The sequence below is a fragment of the Octopus bimaculoides genome, chromosome 4 (genome assembly GCF_046866305.1).
Source record: "Octopus bimaculoides isolate indiv1 chromosome 4, ASM4686630v1, whole genome shotgun sequence".
In the NCBI taxonomy this organism is placed as follows: domain Eukaryota; kingdom Metazoa; phylum Mollusca; class Cephalopoda; order Octopoda; family Octopodidae; genus Octopus; species Octopus bimaculoides.
In genome coordinates this window covers 121286961-121300742 of record NC_142931.1, presented here as the reverse complement: position 1 = coordinate 121300742, position 13782 = coordinate 121286961, and the positions used below count along the sequence as shown (strand labels likewise).

At 36.6% G+C, this 13782-nt stretch overlaps 1 long non-coding RNA gene across 1 annotated transcript; it reads right to left on the bottom strand.

Annotated features, from left to right (window-relative positions):
• Nucleotides 1-2705: 2705 nt before the first annotated feature.
• On the bottom strand, nucleotides 2706-11950 carry LOC128247692 (uncharacterized). Its single transcript, XR_008264056.2, has 3 exons — nucleotides 10583-11950; nucleotides 4497-4694; nucleotides 2706-4150 (listed from the first exon to the last, which is right to left on the bottom strand). It is a non-coding gene; the product is annotated as an uncharacterized LOC128247692 (long non-coding RNA).
• Nucleotides 11951-13782: the final 1832 nt, after the last annotated feature.

Genomic DNA, 13782 nt, shown 5'->3' with positions numbered 1-13782 from the left:
TTTATGACGATTTCCATCACAGGTGGGCCAGCACACCATAGGGTCTCTTCATTCCTGATCTTGTCAAAGAGAGTAATATTCATGTTACAGCTGTCTCATCATATATTCTTTTCTGCTCTAGACATTAGAGGGGGGCCAGTCAATTAGAACCACCCCAGTACGCAACTGGTACTTGATTTATCAACCCCAAAAGGATGAAAAGCAAAGTCGACCTCAGCGGAATTTGAACTCAGAACATAAAGACAGACAAAATACCGCTAAGCATTTCGCCCAGCATGCTAACGCTGGGAAGTATGGAGCGGATAGCATCCAGATTTCTCTGGAGAACATGACTTGAGAGTGACAGAAGAGTCACTACTGGAGAAACCAAAGGAATTTTCTCATAACACAACTGTGTACATGATTGTAGAGGAGAACTTGAGAGATGCTTTGTTTAACGAGAGCAGTATAGAGATGAAGGTGAAACAGGAAACTGGTGCCTTTGCTTTTTTGTTTTGTTTGCTGTTTTTACTTTTTGTTTTTATACTTGTTTTTTGTTTTATTTTTGTTTTATTTTTGTTTTGTTTGTTTTTATGGTGAGAAAGCTGCTAAAAGAATGGTACTGGAAAATAAATAGTGGATGAAGGAATTTTGCTATTTTTGTGAAGTGAAAGAACCAGCAGGATGTGCAATGCATGAAAGTTTCCTTCCTTTTCTGTTAGTTGTCATGCAAACGTTACAGTGAAACGCATACAGGAGATTAAATGAAACTTCTGGAAGGTATTATGATAAAGAGATTACTATTTATTTGTTTTATTTTCAATCAGAAAAATATGTAGGAAGTCCGTGTTAAATTTGTTAGCATAGCTAGGAAACTGTCTAATAATTGATTTACTTTACAGTAACTAAAAACTTTTACTAGTTTAAATGATTTTCAAAAAGACAGGAAAGATTTCATATGGAAACAATTTCCTGGTTGTTATAGAAATCATAAAATTGCTTTTAAAACTCAAAATGTCTTTCTTTTATTTTTTAATCACATGGAGAGAATATGGAGATAATTGCTGTGAAATACAAACTGAGATTAACAGTTGACAACAGAATATTCATAAATCTGTTGAAGGTTTGGTAGTATATCATTATCAGTGCTGTGTTGTGTTAGTGGAGAATATAACAAGTTTTCAGTCAATCAGTTTATCTGCATCTAAGAAGATATTATGCATGGCTATATTTCACTGAAATGAAAAATAGTTTAATTGAAAATTTTGTGAGTGCTTCATTGGCTTGTATTCCTGGCCAATCTCAAGACACTGAGCCTTACAAAGGAGATGGACAAAGGCCCAAAATATCTGGTGCTTTGCTATATTCAAGACCTGTCCACCATAGCAGAATTGATACCAGTACTGGTGCCATATAAAAAGCATTAGGAATAGTGCCACATAAAAAAAGCACTAGTGATAGTGCCACATAAAAGGCACTGGTGCTGGTGTCATGTGAAAAGCACTGATGCTGGTGCACATAATAAGCACTCTGTACACTCCATAAAGTGGTTGGCATTAGGAAGGGCATCCAGCCATAGAAACCATCCCAAAACAGACAATGGAGCCTGATGCCCCCACCCACCCACCAACCTTATCTCTTGTCAAACCCATACCAGCATGGAAAACAGACATTAAATGATGATAATGATGATGTATTATGTTTGTTTTTGATCTCAGTGTTGCCTTGATGATTTGTTGTGATTAAGCAGACTCATTGGGTTGTTGAATAGTGGAGAAGAATTTTGTTCTTTCGGTTAATATCAGTTTCTTTGAAGGAGCAATATGATTTAGAATCAAATTTTTAGGTCATCATAAGACATTTTCATAATATTCTTAGGGATATTAATATCTCAGATAATTTTTAATCCTTGTATTCCTACCAAAGAAATGAATTTCATAGCCATAGGACTTAGGTCATTATCTTGTCGGTTATTCCTTAATTCATCCACGTAAGCTTTTGCTTCCACTGCCAGGAGCCAAGTTGAGACATCTTCAATTGACTGTAAATTTATATCACCAAGAAATTTTCCTTGCTCTATCAGCAACACCATTGTCAAGTTTTGTAATTTGCTTATTTCATAAGCACTGGTATAAGAACAAGGATCAAATAGCTGTAAACATTCTATGTGTCAAGAGCTCAGTCTTGGTGGAAGAGGTAGACCCAGAAAGACAAGGGACGAGTTGGTGAAGCATGATCTTCAATTGTTGGGCCTCATGGAGGCGATAACAAATAACCAAGAACTTTGACAATATGCTGTATTTGAGAAAACCTGTCAAACCAAGTGAGATCATAGTCATGATTGATGCCAGTGTTGCATAATTGACATGTAGAAAGCACCCTTCAAACATTGGGCGAAATGTTGTGATCAAAAAAACCTGTCAAGCCAAGTGAAATCGTAATCATGACCAATGCCAGTGCCATGTAACTGGCACCCATGCCAGTGGCACATAAAAAGCACCATTCAAATATTGGTCCTCACAGAGGACCTGTCAAGCCAAGTGAGATCACAGTCATGGCCAATGCCAGTGTTAGGTAACTGACACCTGTGCCATGTAAAAAGTACCCACTACACTTGGAGTGGTTGGTATTAAGAAAGGCATTGAGTTGTAAAAACCAAGTCAAAACAGAATGGAACCTGGTGCATTTCCACAGCTTACCAGTTCTCAGTCAAACCGTCCAGCCCATGTCAACATGGAAAACGGACACTAAATAATGATGATGAGGAGGAGGACTGCAGTTCCACTAGAGACAGGATGTGGAAAGACATGCCTGACAATGGGTGCACATATTTGGTCACCATCAGAGAATATTTGCTGCAACTGCAGTGCATGTCTGCCCATCACCAGTTATTGCATACCCAGTTGACTGTGCAGTATATGTTAACAGAAGACAAGTGAGTTGATCAGTGGACTACATCTTTCTTCCTCACAAGAAATAAAAATAGAACATGTATCTAAAATACTTTCTCATTTTCCCACTAGATATTGCGTAGAATATGCTTAAAGTTTCTTGGAGCTTTAAAAGAATCCACTTTCTTAGCTTCTGTGCTTTAAAAGAATCCACTTTCCTAGCTTCTGTGAAATCATAAATAGATGGTAGTCAGAAAATATGACTTTCACAGCTGATCGCTTTCAGTACCACCAACTTTCATTCTGGGTCTAGCAAGATGGCCCATATCTAGAGATCAAGGCTTCTTAAGAACAAAACTATTACTCTGAAACACTGACCATTTTTAATACTGTCATTTGCCAGCTTACACTGGGTGATCTGAAGACCATATCGTTATTTTTAAGATGGTATATGGAATGTCTTTTCTAGTTTTGATTTTGGTCAAAAAGCTTACTTCCACTATGTCAGACTGTCTACCTCTTAAAATATTGTCTTTAGGGCCCAGATTGATTTTAGGTACCTTTCTATTTGAGCCTGAATCACCCAGTTGATCATCATGCCTATGTCTTTACATATAGTTATTCTTCTATGGGTTCCTTGCAGAATGGACCCAGACACATGCAAGTGAACTGCTCTTCCACCTTTTCCAGAAGCCTCTATGCTTGTGTCATACTTTTGGTTGACAGTTCAGTTATTTCAGTAGCTAAAATTATGTTTGTGCAAAACCAAAGTTTAGAAATATTTTTATTTTCACTGGCAACTGAACCAGTACCAATGGCAGCAGCATTCTTATTACTATTGTTAGTGGTTGCTGCTGACAAGATAGTGGCAGTGCTGGAAGGTGTGTGTGGCAGGGGGGAGGGACAAGATAGGACTTTCTCTGTCACAATACACTACTTTGTTTGGCTTGTTCTTGTTGAAGGTTTTGCTGCTGCTACTGCAAGCTGTTGCAGTGGTAGTGTTGGTGGTGGTTTTGGTAGTGATGATGCTGATAGAAATGGAGATGGTGGTAGTGTTCTCATTGTCATGATTCATTCTTTTGCTTTTCTGTTAATGTTACCACCACTGTTGTTGTTGCTGTTATCACTGCCACCTGTTGCAGTGGTGATGGTGGTTTTGGTGGTGATGTTTTGGCTGATAATCATTAGCAGAGAGAAAACAGTGTTATAGTTGCTATTCTAAAAACTATCTTCCTCCCTCTGCCCTTCTGTCAAAAATTCCAATGCCATGTTTTAAAATTCTGAAACCGTAAAAGAAAACAAAGCTAGGCATGATTAAGACAGCAACAAAAAGCATCCTTAAAAGAGACAAACAAAGCAGAAATGACCATTTTCATAGGATACTAATCAGTTTAGTAATACAACAGTACAAACATTTTAACAATAAAGTTTCTTGAAACTATTAAGCAAACAAGAAATTTATGAGTGATCTGGGAGAGCATTTTGTTAATAACAAAACCAAAATATAATAATAATAATAATAATAATAATTAATCCTGAAATGAATAAAGAACCTGAACCTGCTGATACCAAGCAAGCCAAAAGAGTCAAACAAATTGTTTAAAAGAACAAGCAGAAACAACTTACAGAATGATGGAGTCAGAAGTCCCTGCATGGCAATATATCCTTCAAAGCCAAAATTCTGATCTTCACCCAGAGACAGTCCAACAGTAGCTGAGGTGTTAAGGATTGAAAGTAGAGACTGGAAGCTTCATACTGGCATCACAAGACCAAAGCTTGTTTAAAAGAAATTACCAGGCAAATATTTTTTTAAACGGTGCAGACCTAAAATGAAACAATAGACCATCTCATTTTCAGCTATACTGAGCTAACACTAAATGAATATAAAAATACACTAGAAAGATATCATATGTAGATTAAAAGCAAAATATTAATAATAGTAACAACAGTTATAATAATCCTTTCTTCTAAGGCACAAGGACTGAAATTTTGGGGAAGGAGACTAGTTGATTACATTGATCCTAGTGTTTCATGGTTCGTTATGTTATTGACCTTCAAAGAATAGAAAGTAAGGTTGCTTTCAGCAGGATTTGAACTCAGAGCATAAAGAACCAGAAGGAATATCACAAATCATTTTGTCCAACATGCTAAAAGTTCTGTGATCCCATTGCCTTGTTATTGGATTTAAATTTTAACACAAGGCCAGCAGTTTCAGGGATGGGAGTAAGCCATGTACACCATCTCCAATGCTCAAATGGTACTTATTTTATTGGGGCCCCAAAGGATGTAAAGCAAAGTCGTCCATGGCACAATTTGAACTCAGAACATAAAGAGTTGGAAGAAACGCTGAGGCATTTTGTCCAATACACTAACAATTCTGCTAGCTCACTGCATTAATAATAATAACAATAATAATAATGACAGCATCAGTAAGGTTATATTTAATACAAACAAAAGTCACTTTTAATTCTAATTAGCAAAATTATTCTATTTCAAAATTTTCCCCATTGTTAGTTCAATGATTGCATTAAAACTAGTCTTGCCATTTAATATGTATGCTGTTCAGAAACTCGCAAACACGGTGTTACTGTAATCTATAAATTGATTTTTTTTTTTTATTATTACAGAAATAATCAAAATGAAATAAAATTAAGCAACAAGAATTGAGCTAAAAATTCCCAATTGCCACAGGAACAATTTCACAACAGATAATTCAAACAGACTATTTTTGATGTTGTTGAAAATTGAAAATTTCAATAAAAGAGAACCGAATTATTTTGTTGGTTTTTGTCAGAAATCAATAATTGTGGTCAGAACTGAAGTCTGAGACATAGAACATACAAATGTTGTATTGAGAAACATAAACAGTTATTGGAATTAAATTGTATTTTCTGTTTAAAATAATAACATGTAATAATGTATAATATTTGCAAATGTGTAAAAGCTATATGGTCAAGTGGCTAAGATATTAAGATTAACTGCTAAGATAGTTTGTTGTTTGTTCTTTCCAAAGAGGATGGAAATAAAAGAGGGGGCAGTACAATTAGATTTACTAGGTTTAATTAGCTTAACTATTGTTAATTTGTATCCTGGTAAACCTAACCTCTCTTAAAGACTAATATCTCATTCAAGGGTGATCCATTTCTCATTTGCCTTGATGACACTGGATTTAATCTTGAATCATATATTTTGAAAAGGCTTCAAAATATGACAAGAACTGGATGAATAACATAATGAAAACTAACTAAATAAACTTAATACGTTAGTAATTAAAAAATAAATCTTTGTTGATTGGTTTGTTATAGAACAAAGTGTTTGAGAAGTTGTAATGATAATGAAAGAGAAGTAAGGTGAAGATAGTCAGACAGTTTGGTGCAAACAGAATCTGAGGAGAAGTTGGAATAGAGAAAACAAACAAGTGAGTTAAAATTAAACAATCTAGCTTGTGCAAGTAAGAGTACCTGAAATAATTCTTGCTGAAAGCAAATTTTTGCTCCCATGGCTCTGAGGCTCAAATTCTCTTAGTTTGATTTAAGCTTTTATTAGTTTGGAATTAATTAATTAAAAAGAAAAGGAAAGCAGCAACTTTTTTTCTAAATAAACAAAGAGTGATTTCAATCAAAGATATATTGGATTCATTGAATCCAGAACATTAATTTCATACCTAATCAGAGCAATCTAAATAAAAAATTTAAAAGACAACAAAACAAAAGCGTTATAAGGCAAAGACATGATTTTGTAGTTTAAAGTTCTCCTTGTAACCATGAATCATGTAGTTTCAAGTTCTAACTCACTGTGTGGCACTTTGGACAAATGTCTTCTGGTAGTTCTTCAGGCTTACCAGTACTTTTTAAGTGAAATTGATAGATGGAAATTGCATGGAAACCCATCATATGTGTATGCATGCATGCTTGTGTGTCCAGAGGTGTCATGTTTACTTCTGTATATGAAACGTGTGTCACAGTAGCTTCAGCAGCTTTATTGTGAGAAGACCAGTGAAGCAAAAATACTTTACACAAAGGAACGGGTATAGGTTAGCAGAAAGGGCATTTGGGGGAAGAATATTGCCTCAGTAAGTCTCACTTAATCCGTGCAAGCATGGAAAAGTGAACATGAAAATTATGATGATGATGAGGATGATGAGAAAATGGAAGCCACAACACATGCATTAAGGTCTTCAGCAGAATGTGCATGTCCTGTCTCAGTGAGAGTGACACATGCCAAAAAAACATGACCCAGCTTTGAACAACACTTGTCACCTGATCACAGATTGATCAATGATGATGAAGATAAGGATGATGACAACAATGGCGGCAATGAGAAGGCAGTTCAAAAATAAATCCCTTCGGCAATGGATGTATTTGAACTCAGAATGCAAGAGCTGCAAGGGATCCAGACCTATGCTCTTATGGTGTCACCAATTGTATCAGCCTTAAAAGAATAAAAGGCAAAGATGACCCCAGAACAAATACTGGTTTCAAATTTTGGCACAAGGCCAATAGTTTCAAGGGCAGGAGTAAGTCAATTACATCAATTCCAGTACACAACTGATATTTATTTTATCAACGCTTGAAAGGATGAAAGGCAAAGTCAACCGTAGCAGAATTTGAACTCAGAATGTAGCAATGGATGAAATGCCACTGAGTGTTTTACCCAACGGGCTAATGATTCTGCCAGCACACCACCTTAGAATAAATATTAAAAGTAAATAAAATTTGAAGTCTGTCTTGTACCTTCAGGTTTATGAAGTTGGAACACAGAGTTTCTATTACATTTCTGTATTGTTGTTGGCACTCCGTCGCTTACAACATCGAGGGTTCCAGTTGATCCGATCAACGGAACAGCCTGCTCATGAAATTAACGTGCAAGTGGCTGAGCACTCCACAGACATGTGTACCCTTAATGTAGTTCTCGGGGATATTCAGCGTGACACAGTGTGACAAGGCTGACCCTTTGAATTACAGGCACAACAGAAACAGGAAGTAAGAGTGAGAGAAAGTCGTGGGGAAAGAGTACAGCAGGGTTCGCCACCATCCCTTGCTGGAGCCTCGTGGAGCTTTAGGTATTTTCGCTCAATAAACACTCACAATGCCCGTTCTGGGAATCGAAACCGCGATCCTATGACCGCAAGTCCGCTGCCCTAACCTTTGGGCCAATGCGCCTCCACGTATTTCTGTATAACATGCCAAGAAAGTATTCTGAAGCAGTAGAAACAAAGCTCATTTCAGCCTTAGATGAATTATTACTCTGTGACAAATGCAACCATCAATATGCCAATCCTGTGAGGACCTAAGCCTGCTTGTTCTGTCTTAATAATTGTGAAGCTAATCAACTTCTTAACATCAAATGGCCTGGAACACCACTGGAGCATGGTACCTGTCCTGTCTACCTTAGAGTAACCTTAGACTGCACTCTCTCCTTTAAGAAGTACATAAAAGCACCAAACTCTAAGTTGGTTCCTGAAACAACATTCTACAGAAACTGGTCAACTCCAAAATGGAAGCTACAACACATGCATTAGGGTCCTCAGCAGAGTGTGCTTGTCCTGTTTGATTGATAGTGACCCATGCCAAAAAACGTGACCCAACATTTAACAACACCTGTCACCTGATCACAGATTGAATGAAATACACCAATCCAAACAACCTTCACCTTTGCTAGCTTTGATCCTACTGATATCAGACAGAATATATCCAGTTAAGTTGAGATAACAAAGGCTACTAGCAATGGATGCTACCTCCTCCATGAATGTCAACCCTTGACCCAATGGCAGCAGTCAAGAAGAAGCTTCCTCAGCTGTATCAAGCCTTCAACAGCATCTCAAGAAGAAATTAGATAACAGCTCAGAATGGAAAAGCTTGAGTATGTGTTTATTCCAATTGACATGAGAAACCTCTCCTGCTGAAGACTCCCCTCTCAGTTCAGAAGTCCCCCATGGATTCAGTGGAAGACACTTAACTACTTGACAATGATAATGGAGCAATCAACAGTTGCTTTAGTCAGATGGTGCTACAAGACCGGCCCAGCTACCATACAATGGAGCTTTGCCTTATCTTCCTTCTACAAACCAACCCCTACTGCTCAAAAGAACGTCACAGAGTTCAATAAAAATGCAAAGAATTGTGTAAAGAAACAGGAAACTGTCTTTTAACCATTGCGCTTCGAAAATTGAAGCAACAGATCTGAGTTTCTATGGTCTATAACTAACTGGGATTACAAAACTCTCCACTCCTCACTCCACAGGACACCAGCTCATTGCTGTATCAACCCTCTACTTCATCTCTTGCAGTTGAAGTAGAGTTATTATTTGAGTGAGATGGAGTCACATGAAATGAAGTGACTTTCTCAAAGACACAACATGCCACCTTATCCAAGAATCAAACCTGAAGCACAACCCATCCTGTCCACTAACCCATGTGTGTTATATTTGAGAACTAATGAAACTTACACCAAAACTGGCTTATAAACTAAAGACTCATGTTATTAAATCATTATATTTCTCCCCAATAGAAATACGGCTGAAATCTCAAATAAATGAAATGTAATCATGACAGACAACATATATATTGGCAATGCAAGACTGAGATGTTATAAAGACATTCTACTAAACAGATATAACTTGAATATCAGCCAATCACTGACCAAGAGAAATCAAAGAAATCAGATATTTTTGCCTTTTATCAGAGAATTTCATGTATGCCAATTGATGAAATGAAGCAGGAATATTTTTAGTAAATTAAGTTAACTCGCTTTCTCAAAGCTATAACGCAATTCTTGTGATCTTATAATATGATTTTATAATTTGAATACAAATACAGGAACATAACTTCTTTTTCATCTATTCTTCTAGCAAAGTAGGAGAACCAGACATTTTTTCTCTTCTCTTTCTATCTATCCAAGCTGATGGTGAGGTCTCCTCTCTCCTTTAGACTTCAGAAGAAATGTTCTTGAAGCCTTTGGTTATCAAATGAAAACAGCCCACAAGTCGTATGGATGTTATACATGCTTTCATATCCAACACTATTGTTTGATGCATGCTGTAGTGCCTTTGGTAAAATGTAACTGGCGCAACAGGTACATGCCACTGATGCAACATTTCCACTTAGAAATGTGTAACTGATGCAACACTGAAACTCAGATCAGTTAGTATTCCACATTTTTATTTTAATCAATCAAGAACATGAACTGATCAAAAGGTAAAAACACACACCATGTATTCAAAATATGTGCTGCACTTGAACACAAAGTTCTAAATAATGTTTCTTGAAGCTTATTGTAGCACATACATAATGTCTTAGATAATAATACAATCTAGACATTTTACATGCATTGCAGGTAACTGTGGGAACCCTATAATACTGATCATAATGTGGTTGAAATTTCCATGAACAGTACACAAGCAGGTATATGTAACTGAAAACATAAAGTAGTGTGTATAAGAAAAAAATCCACCCCCTTGCAGTACATCATAATGATTGCATTGTTTTAAAATAATTATTTGTCAGGATTTTGTAGATGAAACTTATAATGCCAAAATGTAACTGATATAACAAATTCTAATGGCCACAGTAAATTCTGTTTTTGCTGATAAGCAAGATGATATTAAAAAAAAATAACACTGCTAAACTATAATTATACTCTTGTTCTTCCTGAAAATATATTTTTGCAGGATGGAAAATTAATTTTTTTCTAGGATGGAATTGGATACCTACCTTTTGTCCTTGCTGTCAAATTGCCATTTTCCACACTAGATCCAAGATGGCTGCTCTGGTCACATGACAGTAATTCCACAGAAATTGTTTTTACTTTTTTAAATCCTATTGGCTTATGGGAACACAAAAATACATAAATCATGGTAGCACAGTTTTATTATAATTTTTCAGTTTTTGTCACCTTTTGAGTGGAATTGCCCATAAACTACACACTATTACCAGAAAACACATTTACAAGGGATGGCTGAACCAAAACTACCCAACTGGGAATCAAACTTACATATCACCAGCTATAATTTCCTGGTACTTTCAACTGAATTATGATGCTAGCACTCTTGTAGATGTACATGCAATAGGAAGTTCTATGATGTATTCATTTGCTTGTTTATAACAGAAAGAAGGTGGGGGAAAAAGAACCTCAGACATTTGTTGGTAGCATCAATGATGACTGGAACTACTGGAGTAACTGACACTGTTGGAATGTGCTGAAATTGTAAGGATGTCCAATCAACAGTCAATCAAATGACTTTGTAATATATTCCTAACACCAACCACTATATGGTGTGTACTGAACATTTTTTGTGCCACTAATCCTACCTCACATTACTTAGGGGTGCATGGGAGTAGTTAAGAAGGAGATTATATATTACTAGTGTACCTGTGCCATCAGAAATGACAGTATGAAAATTATATGCAAAATAAAGTTTGCTTCTTTTTCAGTTTCATTATCTAGGCTTAGTCTCTCCCTCTTAGACCCTCTCTCCTTTCTGTTGCTTGTTCTTCTGTTTCACCTTGGCGCCTTTGCAATGTTCTCTCTTTTGATTTCTCTCCTTTGTGCTGATTGCTCTTCTGTTACATCTTGGCACCTTTATCATGCTCTTATTCTTAGATTTTCTCTTCTCTCTACTGCTTGCTGTTCTGTTTCATGTTGGTGCTTTTGTGCTGCTCTCTGTCTTTGGATATCTCTCCTTTGTGCAATGAGGTTCTCCTTTTCATTTTGATGTCTTCGAGCCTGTCATCTTGTATCTTGTGCTCTTATTCTTGTGGTTGATTTAATAATATATTTTTTAATCTTCTTGTGTCCAGTTCTTCCTGAGTGAGACTGGCTGTTCTTCGTCTTTATCTCTGGCTAACAGTCACCTTCCGTCTGTTTCATTCTCCATAGCAGAAGAAAGAGTATCAGTGAATGGATAACAAACACTATATACTGTAAATAAGTTATGGACTGAACCAATAACAAACACTATATACTATAAATCTATAAATATACACACACACATTGGAGCCGAAATATTAGAGAAAATGATCTTCGTAAAATGTAAACAAAGCATTTTGCCTGTGAAATTAAAAGCCTTTGTAAGCGATGCTCTCTTTTCCACTTCCTCTCTCATTGCTATTACTGTCACTCACTCCCTCTCAGTCATGGCTATTACTCTGACTACTTCTCCTTCACTGAATTACTATTTTCTCTCCTCTCCCTTCACTTATACTACTCTTTCTCTGACTACCACCAACAGCGTGATTTTGGGCATATACATATATATAATTAGAAATGATCTAAAAAAGCACAATGCTCATTATTATATTAGGAGATATGTAGGTGCAGGTAAGACTGCGTCAAGATGTCTGCTTCCCAACCACATGGGTTTGAGTTCAATCTCATCGCATGGCATTTACACAAATGGCTTTTATTATAGCAACAAGCCTACCAAAGCCTTTTGACTAGATTTAGTTGAAGATATAGATGTGTGTGTGGGTGCATACATAAGCGAATGTGTGTGTGCGCGCACACGTGTGTATGTGAGCATGTGTGTGTGTACCTGCTCATGACAGTTGTAAATAGATGTTCCCCCTGTAGTGTTATTCATTTCCAATCTTCCATGAAAACATGTCTGGTCATAGGGAAACATTACCTTGCTTGGAAATAAAAGAGGGTTGACAGCAGGAAGGGCATTCAGCTGTAGAAAATTTGATCTGCCTCAGAAAATTCTGTCTGATTCATGAACAAGTAGACATTAAAAAATGATGATCACTGCATAGTCTGTACAAGTATCATCATCATCATTTAGTGTCTGCTCTCCATGCTGGCATGGGTTGGACCAATTGACATGTAGCTGGCCTGCAGGGTGCTGTTCAGACTCCAATTGTCTGTTGTGGTATGGTTTCTAAGGCTGGATGCCCTTACTGACGCCAACTACTTAAGTGTGCTGGGTGCTTTTTATATATCACTGGCATGTATGTTTATACATTTTGACCGTGCTGGTTTTTAGACGCAGAGGTAGTTTAATCTGTCTAATATTAACTCACTTGGAGGTGGCATGCAGGTACAACAGCCTAAGTGCTGGGTGAAATGCTTAGCAGCATTTCATCGGTTTTACATTTTGAGTTCAAATTCTGCCAAGGTCAACTTTGCCTTTCATCTTTTAAGGGTTGATAAAATAAATACCAGTTGAACACAGGGATCAACTTAATCAACTTACACCCTTCTCCAAAGTGGCTGACCTTGTGTCTGCATATATATATAAATTGCTGGCCTTGTGCCAAAATTTGAAACCAATATATATAGGGTGGCAAGCTGGCAGAATTATTAGCATGATGAACAAAATGCTAAGTGGTATTTCATGTCTTCACGTTCTGAGTTCAAATTCCACTGAGGTTAATTTTACCTCTCATCCTTTGAGGATCAATAAGTACCTATTGAGCACTGAAGCATATGTAATCAACTTACCCCTTCTACGAAATTGCTGGCCTTCAGCCAAAAATTTGAAATCAGTATTAACCCACATGAGGCTTTTTTTACTAAAGCATTAATGTTTAAATTTTAATTGCAATGAAAATCTAGTTATAAAATAAATGACACTAAGTGTCTGGTTTGTGAATGCCAGCATAATGTCATCATTTTAACATCTGCTTTTCCATACATGCATGAGTTAGATGAACTTTATTGAAGCAGATTTTCTATGACTGCATGCCCTTCCTGTTACCAACCCTTACCTTTTTTCCAAGCAAGGTCTTTTCTTATGGTCAGAAAATTTTTCATACAATGTTCGATACGTTTACATTACATGGACTCAAGACAAGGAGAAAAAATATGCATACTCTCAAACACACATAATATATACATATATATATCACTGAGTGAAAACAAAATGAAATATGGGGTAAGCAAAAATTAAATTAAATTGAATTTAAATAGTATT